Raw genomic sequence first — 16,237 nt, forward strand, 5'->3', positions numbered from 1 at the left:
CTGATCATACTAAAAACAGAATTCCTTCATTCCTCTTGTTCCATCTTGAAAGTAGGCTTACTGAAGTAGGGGAAGATGCATGTAGGTAGTACGCCATACAGTGTTTCAAACTTTGAGATCTAATATTGTCACTTGGATATGGATGAATTTGTAAAAATGTGTCCTCATTTTTTAAATAATTTTAGGCTAATATAGGTAATATTTTTTATATATCCCTTTTTATTACGGCACATTGTACAGTAGCTCAAATTTTTATTTGCATGTTAAATAATGACACTTCTGAATGAAACAAACTTGTTTCAGAGTAGAAAACCAAACCTACTGTAGCAACCTGATAGCTTGATGGTTGATGGCAGTTTTGGTTATGTTTGGTTTAACATGTAAACTAAAATACATGTACATGTTGGCAGCATGTACTCTGCTGAATGGTAAGCTCGCAAGTATGTTTCATTCACTCCACAAGCTGTTCATTCTCAAATTTCTCTGTTTTGTCAAACTACTGGCATATATTTAATTATAGCATATGTTTTAACTGATGACTCCTTTTCTCAAGTTTAATTCTTGTTTTTGAAAGCAACAGAAATATCATTTCTGGTATTCTCAAGTAACAGTCTCAGGCATGTAGATAAAATGTAGCTGAACTCACAATGAAAACTCCTCCAGCTAGAATCACAGAAACATAGAATGGTTTGGGTTGGCAGGGACCTTAAAGATCACCCATTTCCAATCCCCCTGCCATGGGCAAGGACACCTCTCACCAGACCAGGTTGCTCAAAGCCCCATCCAACCTGGACTTGAGCACCTCCAAGGATGGGGTATCCACACCTTCTCTGGGCAAACAAATGTTTGATGATGAACGTTAGAATAGCATTCTGACTTACCTGGTCTGCCTTTGCCCATTGTATTGCATTTTCACCCCTTTGGGGTATCATGTGAACACATGGTAAAGTGCGTTCCAGGAAACATAAACCTGCTGCATCAGTGGGTGCTGTAACGGTATTCTTGCAACTCAGCTCACAGTTCTCATCCTTCTTTCCTTTGTCAACATCTGAAGGCTTTCCAGTAATCTAAGACCTTGCTGGATGTGAGTGACATTCAAAGGAAAATGATGCATTAAAATACCATTTTATTAGGATAGTACCCCCCAAAGGCTTTATTTTAATGAAACAAAGACAAAAATACAGAGCAAAGAAAGCAAAATCTCAAAGTCTAGATAAACGTACATGCCTTTATGCATCTTACCATGTGTTATTGTTTTAGTTCTATCAGTCCAAAAGTAAAAAGAAAATAGGCTTTCTAAAAAATCCATGTATTTAAAGTCTTTGCAGTATTTTGGAGGTGTTCTGAAGTCCTTACTGGGTACATGAAGTCCTTTCTGAGAGATGTGGTTATTATTTTTTATGGGTTTGGGTGGCTTTTGCTCCTTAAGGGAAACATGATATATAAATCTGAATCTGGGAAAGAGTTAATCAGATTGGAGAATATAAGTCCTGCCTTTGGCTTACATTCAATTCATATGCATTCTTCTGATCTTCATTAGTTAAGTATATTGTCATCCAATATCCTGTGAATGATGGAATTCCCAGAAAAAGGTATTCAAGACTCTATAGTTCTGTATCATTTTAATTAAATGTCTTAGTAAGCTTGATTTTATTAATTCCTCTCTGGGCTCTTTAAGTATTACTGCCCAGAATGTATAAGGGTATGCTATTAGAAGTTCTCTTTCAATATGGGTGTTGGTCTGTGCTTTGGAGAAACTCCGCTTATTCGATGTATTCAGTAATTTAGAATTTACTTCTTCAACAAACTATATTGTGCATTGGGAGAGGAAGTACCCTAGCAGCTCAGGAAATGGAGCGGGACTCTGGAGATCTGGGTTCAGTTTATTGGCCAGGCACAAATTTCCTGTAGACCTTGAGAAAACTACTTAGTAGGTGTCTTTGCTTTGCTTCACATTCGTTAAAGTGGTAAAGTGTATCCGTCCCAGGTTTGGCTATTGTAGTGTTTAAACATACTGACTATTTATTTGAGAGGCACTTCAATAAGAGGGGATGTGCCATCTAGGTAAGTAAACGGATAGAGCCAGCTCTCTAAAGCTGTGAGTGGTGGGGGAAAGAATGATGTGATGTGTGTGCTTTAAGTATCATAAAACCTTTCTAATAGAGCTTTTACAAGTCATTTAATGTGCACTAGTTGGATCTGTCAGGTTTTAGTAGTTTTAGTTTTGTACAGCCTTGCTTACTCCCAAAGACGAGTTCAGGTGTTTCAGCCTAGCAGGCCTTGCTGTCTTAGGTGTAACATTACAATGGCATGTAGACCAACACAGGTCTGGTGCTATTCTTAAGCTAGTAATAATTCAGACAGAAGGACTATGCAGAGCTATTGTAACTTGCTTCATCTCACTCAAACGTGTCATTATTGAACCAAATTGCCCAATTAGGTAAAATGAAATCATCAGTCTTTACACTTCCATCACTGCTGATCTGCAAAAAGGGGATTTCAGGCAACTTTTGAGAGAGTCCATCTTCCTCTCTAGTGGTTGAATGGCATACAGACAGAACAGAACCAGCATGTATGTATAGATCTGGAATGTGCACTTGCATACAGGAGCATAGCAGTTAAAAGTGGTAAGACTAAACCATGAGAGATGGGCAAAAAGGATGGGTGTTAATCTTGTATTTTAGAAGACCCTTATTTAACTCAGACACATATCTGCTAAGTTTTCTGTAGTTTTTTAGAACTGCCTGGAAGTAGAAACATGAGAAGTCAGTAACAGTAATGTTCCTGATTTTGATTTGCAAATCTAACCTAATGTGGGGCAAAAAGGCTTTTATTTCAGTATAATTTTTTTTTTATTTATTGCATTTTTCTTTCAATTGTTCCCAAAGGTGCTTTGTGGTCTTTTGTTGCTTGTTCTCACTGCTCCCCATGACTGGCATTGATTTTAAATATTGATTTTCTTTTGTCACTGAAAAATAATCTTTGTGTTTTCCATTTCAACACAAACCATTTGGCATGAATGTATGCTGAGGCTCCCACATTGCCACATTATTTTGCCGTTGTTGATATTACTTTAACACATTGCAGTGTGTTAGAACTTCCTGCCTACCATGATTTACTCCTATGAGCACGGTAGGAAGCTCTCAGTTCACAAACAAAGAAAAACTGAGTACCAGGTTCCAAAAAATTCCTCTAAAAATCTTTGGAGATGTATTTACCCCTTTAATCCCATGTTAAAGGCACATTTTTTTACTATTTTATTATTTTTTTCCTGCTTATTTTAGAGGTTCTTGATGTTTTTATTACTCCTTCGTTCTCTTCTAAGTCCCCAGAGACTTGTATATGTATACTGATTTAAAGCTGAACTGGGAAGTTTCAACTCACGTGTTGTTCCACAAAACGGGTTGGTATTGTAGTACCAATAAATGACATCTTCTGTCTTCTCAGTACATGGATTTGTAATGAACAGAGAAAGTCTGGAAATGTGGTTCCTGTGGAAAACAATGAGACAGACAATAATTCCATGTTCATGCTAATTTTTTGGGGTATTTTGTCCAGCAGAAATGACAGACACAGCTGGAAATGGAATGCCATTTAGAAAATGCCAGGGAGCACTGTGTGCAATGTGTAAGCATGAATGGAAATGGTCACCTACTCACAAACTGCGTGTGCACTTGTATTATGATAGTAAAATCTTTCACAAGTTAAAGATAGCATATTCACTTTTAATCATATGCACTGTCTAGGGAAGAAGTAGAAGGTCACAAAGCTATGATCTGAACAAGCAAGAGGCATTATTATGATTACAGTTCTCTTGAACATACGATTAATGTCAGAAATTTAATCATGTCTTTTTCCCTCAAAAAAGTTAGTCCTTCATGCTGTGTGTTATTGTCAGAATGGTTGTATATATTACAGAAGTTTAGAGAACCTTGAAGGGGAGGACAAAGAAATCAAAAGTAATATAGAAAGACAGAAAACATATGGAGGGTGGAGAAGACATGATTAGAAAAGCAGGAACTGAGTGTTTTAGCAATTTCATAATGGATATATTGAACGTGAGAGAAAAGTGAGACAAAACAGTATTTAGGGATTTTCACTGCTGGAGTAACAAAAAGAGCACAAATCGGTTTTCTCCTCTTCTCTTTTATGGGACGTAATTATCGGTGAACCAGAAAAGCATGGTAGTCTATTTAAAAACTAATCTGCCCTTTACTGTAACTTTGGGATCCAGCAAAAGGTATGCCTACTCAGTCCTATTCTCTTCTTACTCACGAAATACATACATAAATGCATTTCCTTCAATTAACTGAAGTCCTGTCTTAGAGTGAAAGGAAAATGTTCTCCTTCAGTTGGCTAAAATGAACTTTTGATTTGAATGAGTTCATTAACTTATTCAGATGCTGATTTAATTGATTCCAAATCCTAAACTGCTGAGACTCTTCATTAAAAAAGAAATAATCTACCTTTTTCTATGCCCTATTCTTGCTTAGAAAATCCAGAGAATGCATCAATTAACAGAAGCTTCAATAGTTTGGTGATGTGCTTGGCACTGAAACAGCAGTGAAAAACAACCATATTAGTTTTACAGAGGAGACTCAGGAGCAGAACATGCAAAGTGTAATGTGAAAGCAAGCCATTGATGCTTTGGTGAGGTAAAACAGGGAAAAAAATGAGATGGAATGTAAGACTGTGGGGAAACTAAAGATTTTGGCAACAGAAGAACATGCACAAATGAAGTCCAGCCTCACAGTACCATCCTACCTTCAGTTGCATATAAGAAGATAGTAAATCCTGGGCTTTATGTAAAAAAGAGACTCCCAGTATTCCCCATTTGTTCATAGGGTGTGGGAAGAAATTATGAAACTGTGGAGCAGAGGGGTAGAAATTCCATCATCTTGCTAACTCTCAGACTCTGGTTGAGAATTCACAAAACTGGATGGTGTTCAATGTGTGCTCAGTTTCAGCTTTATGACATGACACATGAAGAAGCTAAAGCTGTGGCCATCCTCTGCTGCCTGCTCCCTCTTCTTTCAGTGTAATCACAGTAGCAATGGCAACTAGAGAGACGGTGAGTTTTATCCTGGTTTATACCACAGTTCACTGTCTCATCTAGGAATGTAAACTGGCATTACCTAGTTTGTTATTAAAAGATGTTATGAATTCAGACAGCTGAAATTCAGACAGTCCATTTCACTGGAGGAAGGACTGGACAGGCCAACTATAATGTAAATGAACTGCTATGCTGTTGAGAACCACTATCCTTTTCTAATATGAATTCATAGAATCATAGTGTCATTTAGGTTGGAAATGACCTTCAAGATCATCAAATCCAACCATCAGCCTGACCTGCTGAGTCTCCTCACTAAACCTTGTCCCTTAGTGCTACAAAACAGGGACCTTTCACATATTCAAAAAGATTGAGGATCCCCTTTTTTAGCAACATCTTTAAAGAAAATCCCACAATACTGGGGGATCAAACATATTTTACCCAAACACATTTGTTGCATGGTTAAGTTTGCCATTTTTAGCTGAAAAGAATCTGAAAAACAGTAAGCCTCATAATGTAGGTATTCAAATGCTCATAAAACTATAAGACAAACAATGCATTTGTCTTGTCTTCAAAACTGGCCATTACCAGAAATAGGCATATATAGATCATCCTTCCCTGAGCTTCTGGATAGCCATTTATGCCCTCATTCTCTGTCTTGGACTTCGGCAATCATTCATTTAGGGGCTTCCTGGAGTGGATGTTAAATTTAGGCCATTATATTTAGTATCCATTGGTGGATTTGTCACTTATGACTTTGCCCAGCCTTTTTTTGAACCCATTTATCGTTTCGGCATCCAGAACATCTTGCAGGAATAAGCTACATAAAGTAACTATACAGCATTTCAGTTGATTACAATTGAGAATTTTGGTTTTCTGAGATTACTCAGAAATAGTGCAATTTTAGTACAAACATTATCGCTTATAACTTTGAGATTGATGCTACTTTTTTCTATAAAATGAAGTATTTGAAATTACAGAACTTAGCAATGACAGGATCACAAAGTATTGTAATACACAGTCGGTATCAAGATGAGGGCAGACGAGTGTCTGAGGACTATAAACAACCAGGTGTGGATGGTGGGTAGTTTATTTCATACGTGCATATATAAATTGAATTAGCAGTGATGGGGAAACTTACAAAAAAAGTGAACTAGACGCTGGATGTCAGGAAATGGTTAAAAGAAATCAGCTGGTGTATTTGGGGGCCAGTCTGTTACTTGTGAGAAAAGTGTAAAATCTCCCATAGGTGACCTTCTGCCACTAACAAACATTAATTACTTTAATGGTTATTAACTTCTTATAGTAATTTTGTCAGTGCTTCTACTTCTCTGCTATTGTCTACATGCATTTAAAGGAAAAGTCATTTCAACAGGTATAGAACTACATGCGTATTTCCACCTGAAAAAGCATAGAACCAATCTTCCTTCCTTCCTTCCTTCTGACCTTCCTTTCTTCCTTCCTTCCTTCCGACCCTTCTTCCGTCCTTCCTTCCTTCCCTGCCTGTCTTCTCTCTCTTTCTTTTCTATTTCTTTTTTTTCTTCCCTGCCTGCCTGCCTTCTTTTCCCTAGTAACCATTATAACTAAACACATTACCAATGACTTAAAGACATAGTTCTTCTTTGTTCTTAGTTTCTTCTCCTGAGTTTTCCATTTACTTCACCTGTCCTTGTTCATTACAATTGAAGTAAATCACTAGCCACAGTTTGTAGCAATCTAACTGCAGAAAATAAACAGAAAGAAGGGAAACACATTACTGGTTTCCCTGTTCTACATTTGAACAAATAGATTTCATGAACATGAATTCCTCAGCTTGGACATGTAATTTTCCTGCAGACTTAGAGTATCAGAATCCATCACAAACACAAAACAGATAGGAGTTAAACTATGATTTAAGCTTATGAAAGGATAATGGTTTTCTTTGGCAGGATTCTTTATTAGAGGAGGGCCTGCTGCAGCAGAAGACATGGTCATATGAGGCCCTTGGCATCTGCTTGGGAGATTTAAAATTTTATTTGGAATTTTTCTGAGGCAGTAGGTTTTAAAAATCTTGTATGTCAGACTTAAGGAAGCCTTGGCTGACACTTATAATAGGTCAAGATCTCTGAACTTCCCCTTATTTTTGGAAAATCTGAAAGTAGAACCTTTTTTGTAACCCTGATTTTCAAATGGGGCCCCAGAAAAAAATTATGCTCCAATGTAAGGATCGTTTTTGTTTGTTTGTTTTGTGTTTTTTTTTTTTTTAATTTTGACTCTTTTGCATAGACATTTACAGTTCACTCATGAAGTGACTTTAGGTAGTGACATTCAGCCCTTTCAACATCGTGGTCAAATTAACTAGCAAGAAATCTCACATGCTAAAGATATGCAAGTTATAATATTTTTTAAAGACTGCTCTGGCTATATGCTTCTTTTTTTAACCGAAGTGTTTTTGCTGTTATTTGAAGAGGCAGAGGGGACCATTTTTTTTCGCGTTCTTTTCAGCGATGGGCTTTAATACAGCCTATACTCATAATTTGCACTTGCAATTTGAGGGGCACATCAGTGTCAGTAGATTATAGAAACTATTCAGTAATGCCACTAAAATTAAAGTTCAGCTGAGTTTCCGTTAGAAAAATTTATTTCTGGGGTTAAATATGTCCAGTGTTTCAAATCCCATCAAATTGAAAACAGGTATTTAAATTGTCATGTAGCTTTTTTGTGTTTAGCACAATTACAGCAATCAAATTCTTGGAAGCAGCAGCAGCAGCAGCATGACTTCCTTTAGAGCTGTAACTCGGATGACAAATCTGAGCAAAGTGGAAGACTGCAGAGTCTTAGAATAAAACTAGCAGGGATTTTTTTTTTGTTCGTAAGAGTTGTTTTTGCCCCATTATTTTCCATATTTCTCAAAGAAAGGTCTGTTTTCACTAGGACTGCATAGAACATCGGGTACTACAGCTCTCTAAATTGGTAGATTTAAAATCTGGGTTCTTTACAGAATTTTGAAACTTTAAAAATTGTCTCTTTGCAGTATCTTTTTGTTATTGTTGGGTTACTCGGTAGTCAGTGAAGGGCGTGATTCCTATCATGAATCTGAAAGTGAATTTTTTATGCACATGTTGGGGGTGCTGAATTGCCTCTTGTATTGTCTGTATTTCTTCATTTCCACGGGGAGGCTACATGAACTGTGTGGCCTTCTCAGCTCCTCAGTGAAGTTCCTAAGAGTAATTCGGGTGAATCTGAGCTAAACAAACAGCTCTCGGTAAATCCTGAAATATCCAAGTGTCTATTTCATATTCATATGAGAAAAAAAAATATCTTCAGGGTTTCCTAAACATATCTGACCTCAAAACCACATTTCTCAGAAGTATTTTTATGAGAAAAAGTTTTTGCCTTATCATATTCTTAGTATTCTGGTCACTGACTGTAAATTCTCTGAGAGCCAGCAGGGTCCTGATTCATCCCACATGTCCTTAAGCCCTTAGCAGGTGGCTGTGTTACAATCATAGAGGTACAGGGTCCTCATACAGCCAATGGAGGAAGAAGGCATTGCCAGAGGGCGCCTGAGGATCTGAATCTGGTGGCGTCCATTGCCCTACAGACTGCATCCAAGTGGAGGGGGTTTACTTTCCTATTCTGGGTGTGCCAGTGGTTTTAGGATAAATCTGTAAAGCCAAAGTCTGTACCTCCATTTTTCTCCAGTACTCCATAATAATCTGTTTTTAGAGTTTGTATGTCCTTGGAAGCTTAGTAAAATTTATATAATGCAAAAGCAGAAAAGCTTTTTCTTAGGAAGAAAATACAAAAAAAATAATGTTTCTATTTCAAGCTCTATCTCACAAATAGGCTTTTATAATATACAGTTCTGTATCTTCTTGGTGTTTTTTTTTTTTTTTTTTTGAGAGGGGACAGCTTAATTACCACTCAGTAGTGCAATTACATTGGTTCTTTAAAGATGTTGCTTAAAACACATCAAGATCATCAATCATTCTGAACATGAGAAAGGTCCCCAGTTTATGGCACTAAGGGGTGTGGTTTAGTGACGTAACTCAGTAGGTCAGGTTGATGGTTGGACTTGATGATATTGAAGGTCCTTTCCAACCTAAATGCCTCCATGATTCTATGGTTTTACATTTTATTTTTTTTTCTATGCAGATTTAAAGCAAAATTGAGTCTTGTTTCTGCAAGCATGCCTACTGAATTTTCATATGTATTTTGCAACTATTAAATCCTACTGAAAACAGTAAAAGGTACCTAGAGTTTTGAGAATCATGTTTTTGTATGTGTGATTTCATTGACATAAATGCTGTTATATAGAGAAGTATTTGCACAGTCATATCATATCAAAGTTTATATCCTTTATGCTTTGTGAATCTTGAAGTTCACCAGCTGGAAAGAAGTATCTTCAGCTGACCTATGCATTTTTACAAGCTAGAAAGCTGCCTTTCAGTGCAGTAAATTCAGATCTTCAAGCTGATTCCCTCACAGATTTGTTTTCCCTTCCTAGGATTCCCCTTCCCTCCTACACTTACCTCAGATCTTTGAAAAGAGGGGCTTTGAGGTCCAGGAGGCAATGGAAATGTGGCATATGGAGGAAGGCTGACTTGCTTGGTGTTTACTGTATGTAAACTGACAGCAAGTGTTTGCAGCCATTCTTTGGTATAGATGTACTTTGACTTCTAGCCTGAGATTTAGTTTGATGTTCAGGGTATTCTGCAGTTTGAGGTCTTTTTTATTGTCTGTTATTTTAATTCTTTCATATTAAAAAAAATATATAGTTTATGTTCTCATCTCAGAGGTTTTGGAAAATTTATAAAACTGAACTGTCACAATAGAAGTGCAATAAGGATGTCACAATAAGGATGTCACAATAAGGATGGATACCTAGCCCAGAGGCTATCTGGACTGTGGCATTCATGCTTGCTTCTCTAGAACAGCGCAGTCATGTCCACTGTACACATGACTTGGCCCTTGTTCTTTTCTGAGCCCTGTGACATCCTTCTGTCCTTCTGGTACAAGTGTTTCTCTATGCGTTTTTCATTTCTGAGTGTCCAAGATGTTAGGAGGGTTATGTTGCAGCTCACCAGAGTGTTAACTCTGTGGTTGGACGCTGACATCGTGCACTGCGTACTGTTAGGTTTGATACCAGCGTGAGAGGGGTTGGTCAAGGCTGCAGATTTCTGCGACATTAGAAGATTGGACAGAATGGAGGGAGCCATGGTTGCTCATGAAGAGAACAATCTGAAGAGGTCTGAACCAGAGCCATGCAGCCAGATAACGATTAAGCATGCTGGTCATGGTGGTTAGTTTTTGCAATTGCTTCTTGGCTTTCTTCCATTTAATATAGTAAAAGTACCAGCTGGTACGAGAGAATTAATTTTCCTCAGATGAAAGCTTTTTAACAAATTCTTTCATAACATGGGGAGGATAAAGCATAACTCATAGGCATGGAAAACAAGAATGCCTTGTTGTTAATGCTGAGTATTTAAAAGGAGTGAGTAGAGAGGACATAAAACTATTCTAGGGTAAAGCAGACTGTACATTACACGGTACAAAGGAAGTATGACTAAGAGTAGTTAAGAAACAGAAAATGTATAGTAAACAATTAATGTTGTAGGCTCTCTGAAAGAGTTTGTGTGGTAATAGGGAAATGCCCTCCTATGGTTCTTGTTAAGCCAGGCTGGACAAAAGGCTAGAAAATAGTTCTTCATTGGTAGGGGGTAAAGGTTTGATGCAGTGGATAATTCTTTTACTTTCTTACAAGATGAGAAGGATAGAAATGAATCACAAAAAAGTGGCACTCAGTTATGTTGGATTTTTTTCACCAGGTTTGCCTAGTAGCCATGATAAGTTTCCTAAGGAAATTCCACTTTGAATTATTGAATAAAGCCTGAGACTTCATACTCTAAGTGCAATACATTATTTTGCTATTAATGCCACCCGTTATTTATAACGTATGTGTTGACATTTTATTAATTGCACTGTGCTCAAAGTATGTTCAAATCATACCATTTGCTCTAGCACTGACTTTTCAGAAAAGTTAGACTCAGGAAAGCAGATATATACACTAGCGGGCTTGATTTCAGAATCTGTCTCTGCTAATCTCTGCTAACATAGCAGAGTTGGCAGTATGTGTGCCGTGCTCCTTTATTTCTAGCCTCCACTTTCCTCTGTAGGATCCTAGATATTCAGAGGAGGAACTGGAACACTAATTAGTGAAAGCTGACTGTACACCCGATTCTCTCCTTCATGCTATCTTTATCTGCATACAGTTTTGCCATCCAGTCTGTTATTCTGTTGGCTCAGAGCTATCATCTTGGATATCTTCTCAGTTTTCTTTGGTATCTTCTAAGCCATTTCTCTTCTGCTGAGAAACTGCCTCCCACTAACTACTCATAGTTGTTTGTAAGAGAAGTCTTACTATTTTTACCCTAAGTCACTCAATGTCATCCCATGCCCAAAGTAAGATTTTCTGGTTCTACAGAGCTTAGAAGCCACCACCAATAAATCCATGCACCGATCCTTAATCTCTCCTCTCTTTCTTCCCATAGCCTTTGGTCTATGCTGGCTGTCCTTAACCAAGTCTGATAAACCTTCACTGTTCAGACCTACTTTCCCTCATCCACTTAGTTGCTGCCATTCAAGTAGAAGTCTTAAAGTTGTACATGCTTCACTCATTTTCATACACCCTTATGCATAGGAGTTACTGAACAGGGCAGAAATAAAGAAAACAACTATAACAGAGCAACTGAGCAACTTCATTATGGATGAGCAGTTCCATGCTTCACTTCTGGAGGACAATCTGAATTGTTTGTTCTGGAGGTCTTTATTTTCCACTGTGTGCATATGAGTTGTATGCTTCATGGAGCCAGAATACCTTCTGTATTACTACTATACTGTACTCTTTTTTGTATTGATTAACCCTTTCCTATTAAATCAAACAGTATTTTGTTTGCTGCTAGGTATCAAGTAGACTTTACCCATACCTACCCACAGTATAAGCATTTTGCTGAGATCAGAATACAGCTGTTACCTGAGCACTGTTTGCTTGTTGTTGTTCCATCACACACGAATAGTAATCATTCTACTAAGCGCACTCAAAGATAAGCTTGTTTGAAAGGGAAATTTTAGTAACCATACATTATGCAAACCAAGCCATTTTTCCTATAGTTGTACATTAACTCTTTTAAGTAAAGTTCCCACTTTTCTGAACATTGGTCAATTTCTTTAAAATGACTTTGTTGAATAAAAGATTGAAATTCCAGTAGCACTGAATTAAAGAGAGGGAGAGAGAGAAAGAAAGGTGCTATGGCACTGGTAAGGCATAACCATATTGCACAGCCACCTCTAACTCAATATTCATCTATAGTTTGGAAAAGCGTGGCAGGACATGGCAGGCAACACACTAGCAATTCATATTTTCACCCTATTGAGTCAGATACTTCTAAAATGAGGAACACTGTAGTAATGACAGGCTAGAAAAAGTTTCTGGCAGCTTGGTTAGCATCACAGAGTTTCAGCAGGTGCAGACATCGAATACAGTTCTCGAAGAAAGTATTTGGCTGCCTTAGTTTGAAGCCATCCTTCTGGTTATGCCATTCTCTGCCTCACTCCACCACATGTTGCAGGGGTTTTTGTTTACTGAGGTGGATCCTACAGCTCCTTCAAGTTCACTGAAAAGATTGGAAACCTTGTTCAGAGCTTTAGTGACCATGTCATTAAAGACTGCATTGTAGCATGCACACACCAGACATACGTGACCTTAATTCAAGCATTTTGTAACTTTATATCTTTGGAGATTTAATACTGTTCTGTTGTTCCCAAATTTAATTCTAACAGGAAGAAATTTTCAACGAAACCTATTAAGCAAATAGGTCCTTATTTTGTCTCCCGAATATGTGTAGTTTATTCAGCAAAAATTCAGTTTAGCAAACATAGGCATATGTATGAATCTCATTAAAGCCTTCGAAATGTGTAAGGATTTTGTGCCCCAGTCCTCTTATTGATGCCACTGGGATTGTTTGTGGAAAGTTAAGCGTGCAGACATGGGTGGGATACTGGTTTACACTATGCCTTATAGCAGGTTGTATTTTTTTCTGGTATATTTGTTTTATTTGTGTGCTCCAAGTCAGAAGGATTCACCTGAGAGAAGGGAGCACTGACCCGTTTTCAAGGATACCACAGAGCACACTTCGCATGGAGATGGTTGCAAAGGGTGTGGATGATCTCAGGCAAGGTATAGTTACATTATAGAATTAGGATCTTGCAGCTTATGCCATGAGACTTTGAGGTGGCAGTGAGTAGGCGTCCTCAGAGAGGTGGCAGAAGGAAGTTCCTGGGGAATAGAGCAGGCTGAGCAGTTTATTGCAATTGAGAATGTCATTGTGTTAACTAAAACAAAGCCTGGAACAATGATTTGTCTACAAGGACACAGGGGCAAGGACAGAGCTGTGTATGAGCCTTTTTGATTTCTATGATTTCTGATCAAGTTATGTGGTTTTTTTTGTTGTTGCTTGTTTTTTTCCTTTTTTAAAGAGTTAACTTTCTACTTTTCTTTCAAGTAAAATACAGAGCTTTTGTTCTCATTGATGGTACTATTGCTTAAAAGCTTTTTGGTCTTTTTAGGGCAGATTTCTCTAAGGAAAAGGTCTGAGTAGATCCATGTCAAAAGCAATACTGACTTGGAGTCAGTCAACAAACTCTTTAAAGAGAAAACTGATACAGAACAATACAAAGAGCTCTCGTATTATCTCAAGTGAACATTGTTTTAAAGAATGAAGTAAAGCAGTTTGGCTTCAAACTAAACATTCTAAGAATAATATACAATATTTTTTATTAGAAACAACTTTCATTCTCTGTTCAAAATTCTGTCCCCAGACCAGCTTTATCTGCAAACTATTCTACGGTAAGAAAAATTAAAAACCAGGTACAAAGACATCAACTTTGGCTTGCAGGTCTTTCATTTGAGTGGTCTGAGGCAGGTTGTTATTCACTGAACAAGCTGCAAAAGAGGATGATTCACTGCTTTTGGTCTGGGTTTCTGAAAGGAAATTGGTGGGGAATTCTCAGTGTTTTGCCATGCTAAGTAGAGACAAGTGACAGTGTTTAGAGACCTTGTTCTACCTATTCCTAACCTATCCCTCAGAGAAGAACATCCACTGAGGAGGAAAGGGTGTGTGGCCAGTGCAGTTTTTTCCACCCTCTGTTCCTCCAAAGTTTCTCTCTTTCCATTTGGGAGAAGTGCAGAAGAGAAATAGTAGAACCCTGGCACTGTCAGACGCAGCAAGAGCTGTGCCACCAGTTGCAGTGGAGAAGGATTTCATCTCTAATGTTCTGAATATACAGTATTGTTTTGGCAGTCATTAAAAATTGTTTGAAATAGATTGAAATAAATCTAGATATCAAACAGTCTTGAAACAAATAAAAATGCCATAAACCCATGAAGCAAAAGGGACATGCTCTAGGGGGGTGTGGGAGAAACTAGCTGTTTATTTCTCCCAGCTATAAATATAATGAAAAAAGGAAGTTCCTTAAATTTACTGTAGCTATAATAAATTCATTTTCCTGCATATGCTTAATCTTGAACGCATTTCTACAGTACTGTCTAGTTCTTGGAATTAATGATGTTCTGTACTTTAGCGATTCCAAGAATTGTTTTGTACTTACTTAATTTCTTCAGAGGAACTTATGTGCCTAAATCCTCTGGCTGTTTGAAAATCTTGATCTCTAAGACTATTCCAGATGTGAGTCTGCTGTGTTTTCATAAACCAGTAAGGAGCTTATGATGAGACAGTTTAGTGCACATACAGGACACATAGTAAATGCTACAAACTCTTCTCTGTGGATTGTGATTATGCAAATGTCTTAAGCTAAAAACATTAGGAACTTGCATCATCATTTAAATTAAAGGCCAGTAATACCAGTGGGTATACATGAAACAGTGCAGTCACTCTTAAAAATCATTTGGAAAATTGTCTGTAATAATATGGACACTTAGGTTCCTTAGTCACAGAATTAAAAAGAAAAAAGAAAAAAAAAACACATTGTAAATCAATATTCAATTTACACTGTATACGCTGTTTCTATTCATTATTAATCATGTCTATATAACCAGTAAGATTAACCCTACTCGCTGTTTAAGAAAAAATAAGCTTTGTTATGCAAAGAGTGAACAATAGAATTTAACTGTGGTTTAGAAAAGGTTGTGGGTGGGATAACAGCATTATTTGAAATCGCAGAATAGCAACATTAACTGGAAATTAATTTAAAAATTGCTTAAAAGTCATATGGGTGGGAATGGGGGCAAGGATAGATATTTATGCATAGGTGTTAATACAAGGGTTGTACAGAGACGTAGAAGGAATGGAGTTATTTTTGCCTGACGAGTCTGACAATTAAATGTGCTGATCAAAGTTGATCACCTTAGGCACTCTTATCATTAGCAGAAAGAAATCTACAGAAGGTGATTCATATAATTTTAAGATGGCCATTGATGATAGCTCAAAGCCTAGGTAATTTAAAGGTGATTCGAGATTCCACCCATATTCACTGTTAAAAATAAAGCTATAGTTTGCCAAAGCTGAAAATTAGACATATATGTCTGTATAGGTTGTAATTCATAGGTATTTAGAAGGGCATATTAACTCAGTATACTACAATATGACAATGACAGCAATTCCCTCTAAATAATTCGTAGAGGATAAAAGTACACTGGGAGTGTGTATTTCATGATGTCTTACAAATAGTTCTTCAATTTTGCATGTATTTCAGTGGCCATTGGTTTTGGTAAAGACAAAATAGCTTTCTTAATACCTGATATAATCAAAATCATATAAAGTACATGCTTATGAAATAGCTGGAATTTCTATACTTTCCTGTTTTTCAGGGATGAGTGTATACATGAAAATATTATTTTATCATATATATTAACGTAACCTTTTAAGAAAGAGCTGTAGATCTTCTTTCTTGGAAAAATAAAATCAACTGAATAATTTTAAAATGAGAAAACATATAAATTTGCAGAACTTGCACCAATATTATCAGATTTATGTTATTAGCTTGTTTTATCATTTAATTACAGCATACTTCTTCTTTCCTCAAGTCTTATGAGATACCTTATAATTCCATTGAGAATTATCTAATACGAATTATGTGCTACAAATATAGGACAACAGAATTTTCCTATCAAAGGCTATTCCTTTGTTG

General features: G+C 37.1%; 1 protein-coding gene across 2 annotated transcripts in view; it reads left to right on the top strand.

Moving 5' to 3' along the window:
- NALCN (sodium leak channel, non-selective) overlaps positions 1 to 16,237 on the top strand; it is a 224,888-nt gene that overhangs the window by 84,627 nt on the left and 124,024 nt on the right. The window lies entirely within an intron of this gene.

Source organism: Cygnus atratus, chromosome 1 (assembly GCF_013377495.2).
Source record: "Cygnus atratus isolate AKBS03 ecotype Queensland, Australia chromosome 1, CAtr_DNAZoo_HiC_assembly, whole genome shotgun sequence".
NCBI lineage: Eukaryota > Metazoa > Chordata > Aves > Anseriformes > Anatidae > Cygnus > Cygnus atratus.